We start from the raw sequence: 11,769 nt of genomic DNA on the forward strand, positions 1-11,769 counted from the left end.
GAGATGGGGCCGTGATTAGCTTCACCTGCTGCACAGTGGCCGAGACCTGCACCGCCCTGGGGACGATGATGGTTGGCGACCAGGCGAATCTACATGCATGGCTGTGGGGGCAGATTTTTTTGGCCCGCTTATACTGATCCAAGATACTCAGCGTTGCCCCCATTTGAAGGACCTCGGCGGTGGGTGGTTGTCAGCGTGGGTGTTGTGGATGGAGCTGAAGTCGACGCGGATGCCGGTGGTTCCCGGAGAGCATGCCCAGGATGTGGACGAAGTCATTGCAGTCAGTAGAAGTGTGTTCGGAGGAAGCCGCAGCTCCTTCTCGCGTGTCTCCCATTGTGGCTCGCATGGGTGGTGGGCAGGTGACGGCTGGCGACTCGTGATCACGATTCCCTGATAGGAGACGATAGGATGCGATAGCGATTAGTTTCCTCATAATTAGATGCGTCCGTGATTAGTTATCTAATAGGATGCATCCATGATTAGTTTCCCACTAATTAGATGCGTCCGTGATTAATTTCCTAATAGGATGTCTCGTAATTATTTTCCTAATAATAGGATGAGTGCATGATTTTTTTTCCAAATAATAGGATGGGTATGTGATTAGTTTCCTTATAATTGGATGTGCCCGTGATTAGTTTCTTAATAGGATGTGTCCGTGATTATAGTTTCCTAATTGACCAGGCACGAACTTTCATATTTTCCTCCACGGTGGAGTACGGTCAGTCAATGTAAATTGCTAAGTGCACACAGAGAACAGATTTGGTTAAGGCTAGCCGTTAGATTGAGTTTAGTGAGACTAATCATGCGGTGGTAATGTATCCGTGTACGTTTTGTGGGATGCACTTAGAGAAGATAATGTTTGCTATTTTATAAGTAGTATAGATGCATGCATTCAGCTTCCCACCGCTCCACTTCAAACTAGATGGTCCTTATTTTCATACACATAGTGTCCATATCAAGTCCATCCTTTTATGTAATTGCAAATGGGAGCTCGGTGATCCTAGGAAGAAAAGCTTATCTCGTGCATGTGTAGTCCCTGAAAATAGTCCAAATACAATGCACTATTTGGGCTACTCGTATGGGTATCTTATCTTCTCCTATGAGGAGAACTGCTTCCTTGTCGATGTGTACACTAGTGCCAACTGCCAAGGTGAAGCCCCCGCCCCCCAAGCTCCCACTGAACAACGAACAATGATACTTTTGTGGCATAGGCATCCTTTCGGCTCCATTATATTCACCTAACTCTTGCATCCTCGTTTTTCTCAGGGGCTTCCATGTTTAAGTGGCAAGTTGGAATAAACTCCTGCTTAGAGCACCCTCTTGCTCTTGATCATGAACGCATCTATCATTTGGTGATCTTCAATGGTGATATCTTTGTCGTGTATGCTCTTCTAAGGCTCCACATTATACACATGACACCTCATTTCATCATGCAAGCAGTAGCAATAACATGGGAGTTCTTTCCTATTAACCCATGGTTGGTGGCCTTAGTGACATACTTCTCATGGCTCGCCAACAGTTAAACTTTGCCGAAGTGGATGTTTTATTTAACTCAACGTCTACGGTTTATTGCCTCAACTTTTCTGTTGAAACAACTAAGTTAGTGAAGACGGAGTAGTTGGAAAATCATGCTCTGTTTGTTAGCCTTGATAGGAGGAGTGTTACATTTCCTGCAAGGTCCTAGAAAGATGGGGAGAAAGAGTAACTGCCTTTATTTTTCTAGGCTATTTGAAGATCCTAATGAAAGTTGGACTGTGGTCGAGCTTGGTCAGTCAGTGAACAAAAACACAATTTACCCCATATTCTCTGGTGCTTGTGTTCAAGTACAATTGATCTGTATTGCCATGTTGTTGTTACCTCTGTTTGTATTGTGGTGAACATCAGGATTGCATTTGTCATCTGCCTGCCCAGTTGATGTAGCTATCAGTAGAATGGCCACATGGGTTTCAACTATCTCTTGATAAATGAGACACACATACTGTCGAGGGTAACTTGGGTACTATTGTGGACAAAATCATCATATATTCAACTTCACCTCCCTTGTTATGTATACATTTTGGTGCTTTAAAACAATGCGACGTGTGGGCATCCACGAGTGGATAAGGGGACTTGCCGTCGGCATAGGTATTCATGCGACGTGTCGGCCTATGCCGACGGCCAAGCCGTAGGCATATATCTATTTTTCATTTTTTTTTCTTATCTAACATCAACTTTATTTAAAAAAACAATTCCTACCAATTTGTTAGACATCCACTATTCTTCCAACCCTCCGAAGACCAGCGAGCAGCCTAACCCACCACAAGACCACTACCCAAGGCTCCCGACGCGGCGGTTTCACACCTCCATGTGCCGGTGGCAGCGCCCTCCATGAGGGGTCCGGACCCCGTACCCGCATTTTGCCTGTTCAGACATCTCACCGCACCTTAAGGAATGTGATTGGACCGGTGCGACATTCTGGGGGCATTGCTAACCCCCAAGGCCCCGTCGTGCCTAACCTTGGAGCAGTTGACCGTGTGATCTAATCCTTTGACTTTTGCCGGACAGGATTTGACCAATGGACCTTTTGAACTGGTTCTGATAGGTCAGCCCATAGCAACAGTTCGGAACAAGGTCCAGGCCCAACCCACCGCAAGATTCCCTTCACGTCGACCCGACGTGGCCGTTTCCCCCCTCAAAGTGCCGACGGCGGCACCGTCCGTGAAGGGGGTCACACTCCGGAGCCACATGTCGGGTGTTTGCACTTTCCACCACACTACCAGACGTGTAAGAGGGCCCAACGCAAGAGGCATAGCTAGCCCCTGAGGGCCCATAGGAACATTTCAGATGGCCCAAGGAATGAAAAATATACAAAAATTCAAAACAAAATGGTGTTTTATGTAAATATGAAGCAAACATCATTTCTAGTTTATTTGAATTTGAAACAAAGTATAGGAACTAAATCATTTCAAGATTCTGATAAAAGAGGATATAAAATTTGTCAAAACCAATGCAAGTGTCAATTAGTTGTGATTTTGACAAAGTATAAGGACCTATATGCAAAAGTACATGAGAGCACATTTCTAATATACAAAAAAAACATACTGGATATTCATAATCTATGGAAAATTCTACCCTAAATCGATAAATAATTTGTTTATGTTAAGTACAGATAAGTTAGATTTAAATTAATCAAATTTTAACTTTAAAAAATCACAAATAACAAATACTAAGAAAACAAATAACACATATGCCTACAACAAGACCATCGGCATAGTACTGCCACATGGCACCTCCTCGGAAAAGAGGGCATATAATGTCTGTGACGACGGCCTCCGTCAGGACCGTCGTCATAGATTTAACGGCCTCGGCCTATCGTATGTGCCCGGGTCCATGGGACCACATATGCATCGATGGCCATTTTATAACGACGGCGGCCGTCGGCATAGAGGGAAATACGCCGACGACTTTTCTATGCCTACGGTTGCCGTCGGCATAGACGGAGATATGCCGATGACCCTGACAAAAGGCCATCGGCATAGAAAATGCCGTCGGGGTAGGCCTTTATTCCGATTTTGGTGAGATATTTAATAAATTTAGCAAAGATCAGGAGCCTGCTTTTAAGCATCAATTATATATATTTTTTGCGGGACTAAGCATCAATTATATTTTTTTCGGGATTAAGCATCAATTATATGTTTGAATGGCAATTGGACAACAATTCAAACATAGCAGTATTCAGATAAGGGGGCATGCTTTAACCCAAACATTGCAATTGTAATTAATAATACATCGAGGGTTGATTGTTCTTCTGATTATGAACCACAAAAACATCATAGAAAATCTATACAAATATTGAAACAATATTGAAAACCAGGAAAAAATCCATGAACTAAAACTTGAAAAGAAACCAAATGAAGGAAAGGGCATCAACTACTTCTATAGTGATAGCATTATACAACAAATCATGTAAGCAACATCTACCCTATTTACCATGAGATTTAGGAAACAAAAAATTTATTGTGATAGTAGATTGTAGAACAGGAAAGGAAGAAGAAACAATTTGTATTCATCCACTGTGAGAGATATATACACTCATTACAAGGAGGGAGCTGCACTACTCTAACTGACTAGCTAACAGCCCTACAATCTAGCTCAGCCGATCATGGGCAGTTGAAGCCTGAGCACACGTGAGGCGTGCGTTATCACTACTAGGGAAAACCCTAGCAGTAGCGTGGGTATTTTGCCTATCAGTAGCGCGGGACGCCGCGCTACTGATAAGGCGCTACAGCTAACATGTAGCAGTAGCGCGTGTCATCCAACGCTACTGCTATACATGGCTAGTAGTAGCGAGCTTTACCGCAACACGCTGCTGCGAATATCTGCAACGCTTTTCAGAAGGAAGCGCTACTGGTAAGGGAGCGCTACTGGTAAGGGAGCGCTACTGCTAACTTTAATCCCCTCGCTACTGCTAGTTTTATTAGTTTTTGTTTTTTTTCTACATATTTGTTTTGTATTTGAACATGCTTTATACAATAATCTTTAGCATATCATACACATACAAATGTAATCATAGCATATACATACAAATAGTCTCATCAAATCATGTCATCATCATAATCATCATCCAACACAAAGTGGTCTCTCGTCATCATCTGGAAAATAGCGATACAAGTCTCGATTACTTGCAACTATATCGTCATCCATCTAAAGAATGATATACACGAGAAGAGCTCTCACTATGAGTGAGAGCGGAACTATGCAGTACATGAGTTCATATCCCTCTCTCGCATTAGCGTGAACCTAAACTAACTACTGCCTATCGCTCGGAAACCGGAAACCGGTACACCTGGGCCTGACACTCCGGCCACTCGTCGTATATATACTCCTGGCGTAGCACTTCCTGGAGAACCACTTCTATGTTGCATATAAGAGGACCACATAAGAATATGTACATGAGAAACTAAAACAGTAGATAAACATGTGCAAACACAATTGAGTAATTTGCATATAACCTGACCACTTCAAATTTACATCTCCTAGCGTTTAACACTTCAAGAAAATCTACACAAATCTCATGCTCTCTCAAACTCAATTCAAAAACCAGATATAGATTATATTTAGTTAACTACTGAACTAAACTTTACTCTAAACTAAACCCTACTTCCAAAATTAACATCTAGTTAAACAAACTCAATTCAAAAAATAAACCCTACAGAACTAATTAACATCTACATTATCTACTACTTAACATCTATTATTACCCTAACTAAAAACATCTACTATTAACCATACTGCCCTAGTTAACTAGTACCATCACTACTACTAATTAACATCTACTACTACCAATAAAAAACATTATCTATGAACCCTAGTACTAATTAACATCTACTACTACTCCTAATTAACATGGCAGAGGAAGAAAAAGCATGGCGAGAGGGGGTGGGGGGCTGATACGTCTCCAACGTATCTACATTTTTTGATTGCTCCATGCTATATTATCTTCTGTTTTTGACAATATTGGGCTTTATTATTCACTTTTATATTATTTTTGGGACTAACCTATTAACCGTAGGCCCAGCCCAGAATTGTTGTTTTTTGCCTATTTAAGAGTTCCGCAGAAAAAGAATATCAAACGGAGTCCAAACGGAATAAAAACTTCGGAAATGTGATTTTCGGAGCGAACATGATCCAGAGGACTTGGACCCTACGTCAAGAAAGCCATCAGGAAGCCACGAGGTAGGGGCGCCCTCCACCCTCGTCGGCCCTATGTTGCTCCACTGACGTACTCCTTCCCCCTATATATACCTACGTACCCCCAAACGATCACGAACGGAGCCAAAAACCTAATTCCACCGCCGCAGCTTTATGTATCCACGAGATCCCATCTTGGGGCCTGTTTCGGAGCTCCGCCGGAGGGGGCATCGATCACGCAGGGCTTCTACATCAACACCATAGCCTCTCCGATGAAGTGTGAGTAGTTTACCTCAGACCTTCGGGTCCATAGTTATTAGCTAGATGTATTTCTCTCTCTTTTTGGATCTCAATACAAAGTTCTCCCCTATCTTTTGAAGATCTATTCGATGTAATCTTCTTTTGCGGTGTGTTTGTTGAGACCGATGAATTGTGGGTTTATGATAAAGTTTATCTATGAACAATATTTGAATCTTCTCTGAATTCTTTTATGTATGATTGGTTATCTTTGCAAGTCTCTTCGAATTATCAGTTGGGTTTGGCCTACTAGATTCAAATTTCTTGCAACGGGAGAAGTGCTTAGCTTTGGGTTCAATCTTGCGTTGTCCTTTCCCAGTGACAGTAGGGGCAGCAAGGCGTGTATTGTATTGTTGCCATCACGGATAACAAGATGGGGTTTTCATCATATTGCATGAGTTTATCCCTCTACATCATGTCATCTTGCTTAAAGCGTTACTCTGTTCTTATGAACTTAATACTCTAGATGCATGCTGGATAGCGGTCGATGTGTGGAGTAATAGTAGTAGATGCAGGCAGGAGTCGGTCTGCTTGTCTCGGACGTGATGCCTATATACATGATCATACCTAGATATTCTCATAACTTTGCTCAATTCTGTCAATTGCTCAATAGTAATTTGTTTACCCACCGTGAATACTTATGCTCTCGAGAGAAGCCACTAGTGAAACCTATGGCCCCCGGGTCTATTCTCCATTATATCAATCTTCCAATACTTAGTTATTTTTATTGCTTTCTATTTTACTTTGCATCTTTATCATAAAAATACCAAAAATATTATCTTATCATATCTTTCAGATCTCACTCTCGTAAGTGACCGTGTAGGGATTGAAAACCCCTTATTGCGTTGGTTGCGAGGATTTATTTTTTTGTGTAGGTGCGAGGGACTCACGTGTAGCCTCCTACTGGATTGATACCTTGGTTCTCAAAAACAGAGGGAAATACTTACGCTACTTTGCTGCATCACCCTTTCCTCTTCAAGGGAAAACCAACGCAGTGCTCAAGAGGTAGCAAGAAGGATTTCTGGCGCCGTTGCCGGGGAGGTCTACGCAAAAGTCAATATACCAAGTACTGATCACAAACCCTTATCTCCCGCATTACATAATTTGCCATTTGCCTCTCGTTTTCCTCTCCCCCACTTCACCCTTGCCGTTTTATTTGCCCTCTCTCTCTCTTTCTATCCTCCCTCTCTTTCTCTATTTGCCTCTTTTTGCCCGTCTCTTGTTTGCTTGTGTGTTGGATTGCTTTCTTATCACGATGGCTCAAGATAACACAAGATTGTGTGACTTCACTAATACCAACAACAATGATTTTATTAGCACTCCGATTGCTCCTCTTACCGATGCTGAATCTTGTGAAATTAATGTCGCTTTGCTGAATCATGTCATGAAAGATCCGTTTTCCGGCCTTCCTAGCGAAGATGCCGCTACCCATCTAAATAGCTTCGTTAATTTATGTGATATGAAAAAGAAGAAAGATGTGGATAATGATATTGTTAAATTGAAGCTATTTCCTTTTTCGCTTAGAGATCGTGCTAAAGCTTGGTTTTCATCTTTGCCTAAAAATAGCATTGATTCGTGGAATAAGTGCACAGATGCTTTTAACTCTAAGTATTTTCCTCCCGCTAAGATCATCTCTCTTAGAAACGATATTATGAATTTTAAGCAACTTGATCATGAACATGTTCCACAAGCTTGGGAGAGGATGAAATTAATGATACATAATTGCCACACGCATGGTTTGAATTTGTGGATGATTATACTTAAAATTTATGCTGGATTGAATTTTGCTTCTAGAAACCTTTTAGATTCGGCCGCGAGAGGCACTTTTATGGAAATTACTTTAGGAGAAGCTACTAAACTCCTAGATAATATTATGGTTAATTATTCTCAATGGCACACTGAAAGATCTACTAATAAAAAAGTGCATGCAATAGAAGAAATTAATGTTTTGAGTGGAAAGATGGATGAATTTATGAAATTATTTGCTAATAAAAGTGTTTCTTCTGATCCTAATGATATTCCTTTTCTACTTTGATTGAGAATAATAATGAATCTATGGATGTGAAATTTGTTGGTAGGAATAATTTTGGTAACAACGAGTATAGAGGAAACTTTAATCCTAGGCCGTATCCTAGTAATTCCTCTAATAAGTATGGTAATTCCTACAACAATTCTTATGGAAATTTTAATAAGATGCCCTGTGATTTTGAATCCAATATTCAAGAATTTATTACTTCGCAAAAGAATTTCAATGCTTTGATTGAAGAAAAATTGCTTAAGATTGATGAGTTGGCTAGGAACGTGGATATAATTTCTCTTGATGTTGATTCTTTGAAACTTAGATCTATTCCACCTAAGCATGATATCAATGAGTCTCTCATAGCCATGAAAATTTCCATTGATGAGTGCAAAGAAAGAACCAATAGGATGCGTGCTAAGAAAGATTACTTTATTAAAGCGTGTTCTTCAAGTTTGCATGATAATAAAGATGAAGATCTAAAAGTTATTGATGTGTCCCCTATTAAATCTTTTTTTGCAATATGAATCTTGATAATGATGGGACTGAATATGATCCACCTTTACCTAGAAGGCGTTCTAAGAATTCAAAGTCTTTAGATCTTGATGCTAAAATTGTTAAAAGTGGGATTCAAGAAGTCAAAACTTTAAATATTGATGAACCCGCTATTTTGGATTTGAAGGAATTTAATTATGATAATTGCTCTTTGATAGATTGTATTTCCTTGTTGCAATCCTTGCTAAATTATCCTCATGCTTATAGTCAAAATAAAGCTTTTACCAAACATATCGTTGATGCTTTGATGCAATCTTCTGAATAAAAGCTTGAGTTGGAAGTTTCTATCCCTAGAAAACTTTATGATGAGTGGGAGCCTACTAATAAAATTAGGATTAAAGATCATGAATGCTATGCTTTGTGTGATTTGGGTGCTAGTGTTTCCACTATTCCCAAAACTTTGTGCGATTTGTTTGGGTTGCATGATTTTGATGATTGCTCTTTAAACTTGCACCTTGCGGATTCCACCATTAAGAAACCTATGGGAAGAATTAATGATGTTCTTATTGTTGCAAATAGGAATTATGTGCCTGTGGATTTTATTGTTCTTGACATAGATTGCAATCCTTCATGTCCTATTATTCTTGGTAGACCTTTCCTTAGAATGATTGGTGCAATTATTGACATGAAGCAAGGGAATATTAGGTTCCAATTTCCGTTAAGGAAAGGCATGGAACACTTCCCTAGAAAGAAAATTAAATTACCTTATGAATCTATTATGAGAGCCAACTATGGATTGCCTACCAAAGATGGCAATACCTAGATCTATCCTTGCTTTTATGCCTAGCTAGGGGCGTTAAACAATAGCGCTTGTTGGGAGGCACCCCAAGTTTAATTAGTGTTTGTGCCAAGTAGAACCGTTGGGAAGACTTGGGGAAAGTCTTCTTGAACTTGCTGTAAAAAACAGAAACTTTAGCGCTCAAGAGAACTGCTGTCATTTTAATTTGGAGAGTGCTATTTAGTTAATTATTTTTAAGATGATTAATAGATAAATTCCTAACGTCCAGCAATTTATTTTAGAATTTTTGGGGTTCCAGATCTTGCGCTAGCTACAGATTACTACAGACTGTTCTGTTTTTGACAGATTCTGTTTTTCGTGTGTTGTTTGCTTATTTTGATGAATCTATGGCTAGTAAAATAGTTTATAAACCATAGAGAAGTTGTAATACAGTAGTTTTAACACTAATATAAATAAAGAATGAGTTCATTACAGTACCTTGAAGTGGTGTTTTGTTTTCTTTCGCTAACGGAGCTCACACGATTTTCTACTTTAAGTTTTGTGTTGTGAAGTTTTCAAGTTTTGGGTAAATATTTGATGGATTATGGAACAAGGAGTGGAAAGATACTAAGCTTGGGGATGCCCATGGCACCCTCAAGATAATCTAAGGACACCTAAAAACCAAATCTTGGGGATGCCCCGGAAGGCATCCCCTCTTTCGTCTACTTCGATCGGTAACTTTACTTGGAGCTATATTTTTATTTACCACATAATATGTGTTTTGCTTGGAGCGTCTTGTATGATTTGAGTCTTTGCTTTTTAGTTTACCACAATCATCCTTGCTGTACACACCTTTTGAGAGAGACACACATGATTCGGAAATTATTAGAATACTCTATGTGCTTCACTTATATCTTTTGAGTTGTATAGTTTTGCTCTAGTACTTCACTTATATCTTTTAGAGCATGGTGGTAACTTTTGTTTTATAGAAACTATTATTCCCTCATGCTTCACTTATATTATTTTGAGAGTCTTAAATAGCATGGTAATTTTCTTAAATAATCCTAATATGCTAGGTATTCAAGATTAGTAAAAACTTTCTTATGAGTGTGTTGAATACTAAGAGAAGTTTGATGCTTGATGATTGTTTTGAGACATGGAGGTAGTGATATTAAAGTTGTGCTAATTGAGTAGTTGTGAAGTTGAGAAATACTTGTGTTGAAGTTTGCAAGTCCTGTAGCATGCACGTATGGTAAACGTCATGTAAGAAATTTGAAACATGAGGTGTTATTTGATTGTCCTCCTTATGAGTGGCGGTCGGGGACGCGTGATGGTCTTTTCCTACCAATCTATCCCCCTAGGTGCATGCGCGTAGTGCTTGGTTTTTGATGACTTGTAGATTTTTGCAATAAGTATGTGAGTTCTTTATGACTAATGTTGAGTCCATGGATTATACGCAGTCTCACCTTTCCATCATTGCTAGCCTCTTCGGTACCGTGCATTGCCCTTTCTCACATTGAGAGTTGGTGCAAACTTCGCCGGTGCATCCAAACCCCGTGATATGATACGCTTTTTCACACATAAACCTCCTTATATCTTCCTCAGAACAGCCACCATACCTACTTATTATGGCATTTCCATAGCCATTCCGAGATATATTGCCATGCAACTTTCAACCATTCCGTTTATCATGACACGTTCATCATTGTCATATTGCTTTGCATGATCATGTAGTTGACATAGTATTTCTGGCAAAGCCACCGTTCATAATTCTTTCATACATGTCACTCTTGGTTCATTGCATATCCCGGTACACCACCGGAGGCATTCATGTAGAGTCATACTTTGTTCTAGTATCGAGTTGTAATCTTTGAGTTGTAAATAAATAGAAGTGTGATGATCATCATTAATAGAGCATTGTGCTTCAAAGTAGCACCATAATCTTCATGATGGAGAGTCTCTTGTTTTGTCACTTTCATATACTAGTGGGAATTTTTCATTATAGAACTTGGCCTGTATATTCCAACAATGGGCCTCCTCAAGTGCCCTAGGTCTTCGTGAGCAAGCAAGTTGGATGCACACCCACTTAGTTTCTTTTGTTGAGCTTTCATATATTTATAGCTCTAGTGCATCCGTTGCATGGCAATCCCTACTCCTTGCATTAACATCAATCGATGTGCATCTCCATAGCTCATTGATTAGCCCCGTTGATGTGAGACTTTCTCGTTTTTTGTCTTCTCCACATAACCCCCATCATCATATTCTATTCCAACCATAGTGCTATATCCATGGCTCACGCTCATGTATTGCGTGAAGGTTGAAAAAGTTTGAGATTACTAAAGTATGAAACAATTTCTTGGCTTGTCATCGGGGTTGTCCATGATGGGAGCATTATTGTGTGACGAAAATGGAGCATGACTAAACTATATGATTTTGTAGGGATGAACTTTCTTTGGCCATGTTATTTTGAGAGGACATAATTGCTTAGTTAGTATGCTTGAAGTATTATTAT

At 39.8% G+C, this 11,769-nt stretch overlaps 1 pseudogene; it reads left to right on the plus strand.

The window, feature by feature from the left end:
* The first annotated feature begins 882 nt into the window (after nucleotides 1–882).
* On the plus strand, nucleotides 883–1,523 carry LOC147988639 (uncharacterized; annotated as a pseudogene).
* Nucleotides 1,524–11,769: the final 10,246 nt, after the last annotated feature.

Source organism: Triticum urartu, chromosome 1A, assembly GCF_056163025.1.
Source record: "Triticum urartu cultivar PI428250 chromosome 1A, HENAU_Tu73, whole genome shotgun sequence".
Taxonomy (NCBI): domain Eukaryota; kingdom Viridiplantae; phylum Streptophyta; class Magnoliopsida; order Poales; family Poaceae; genus Triticum; species Triticum urartu.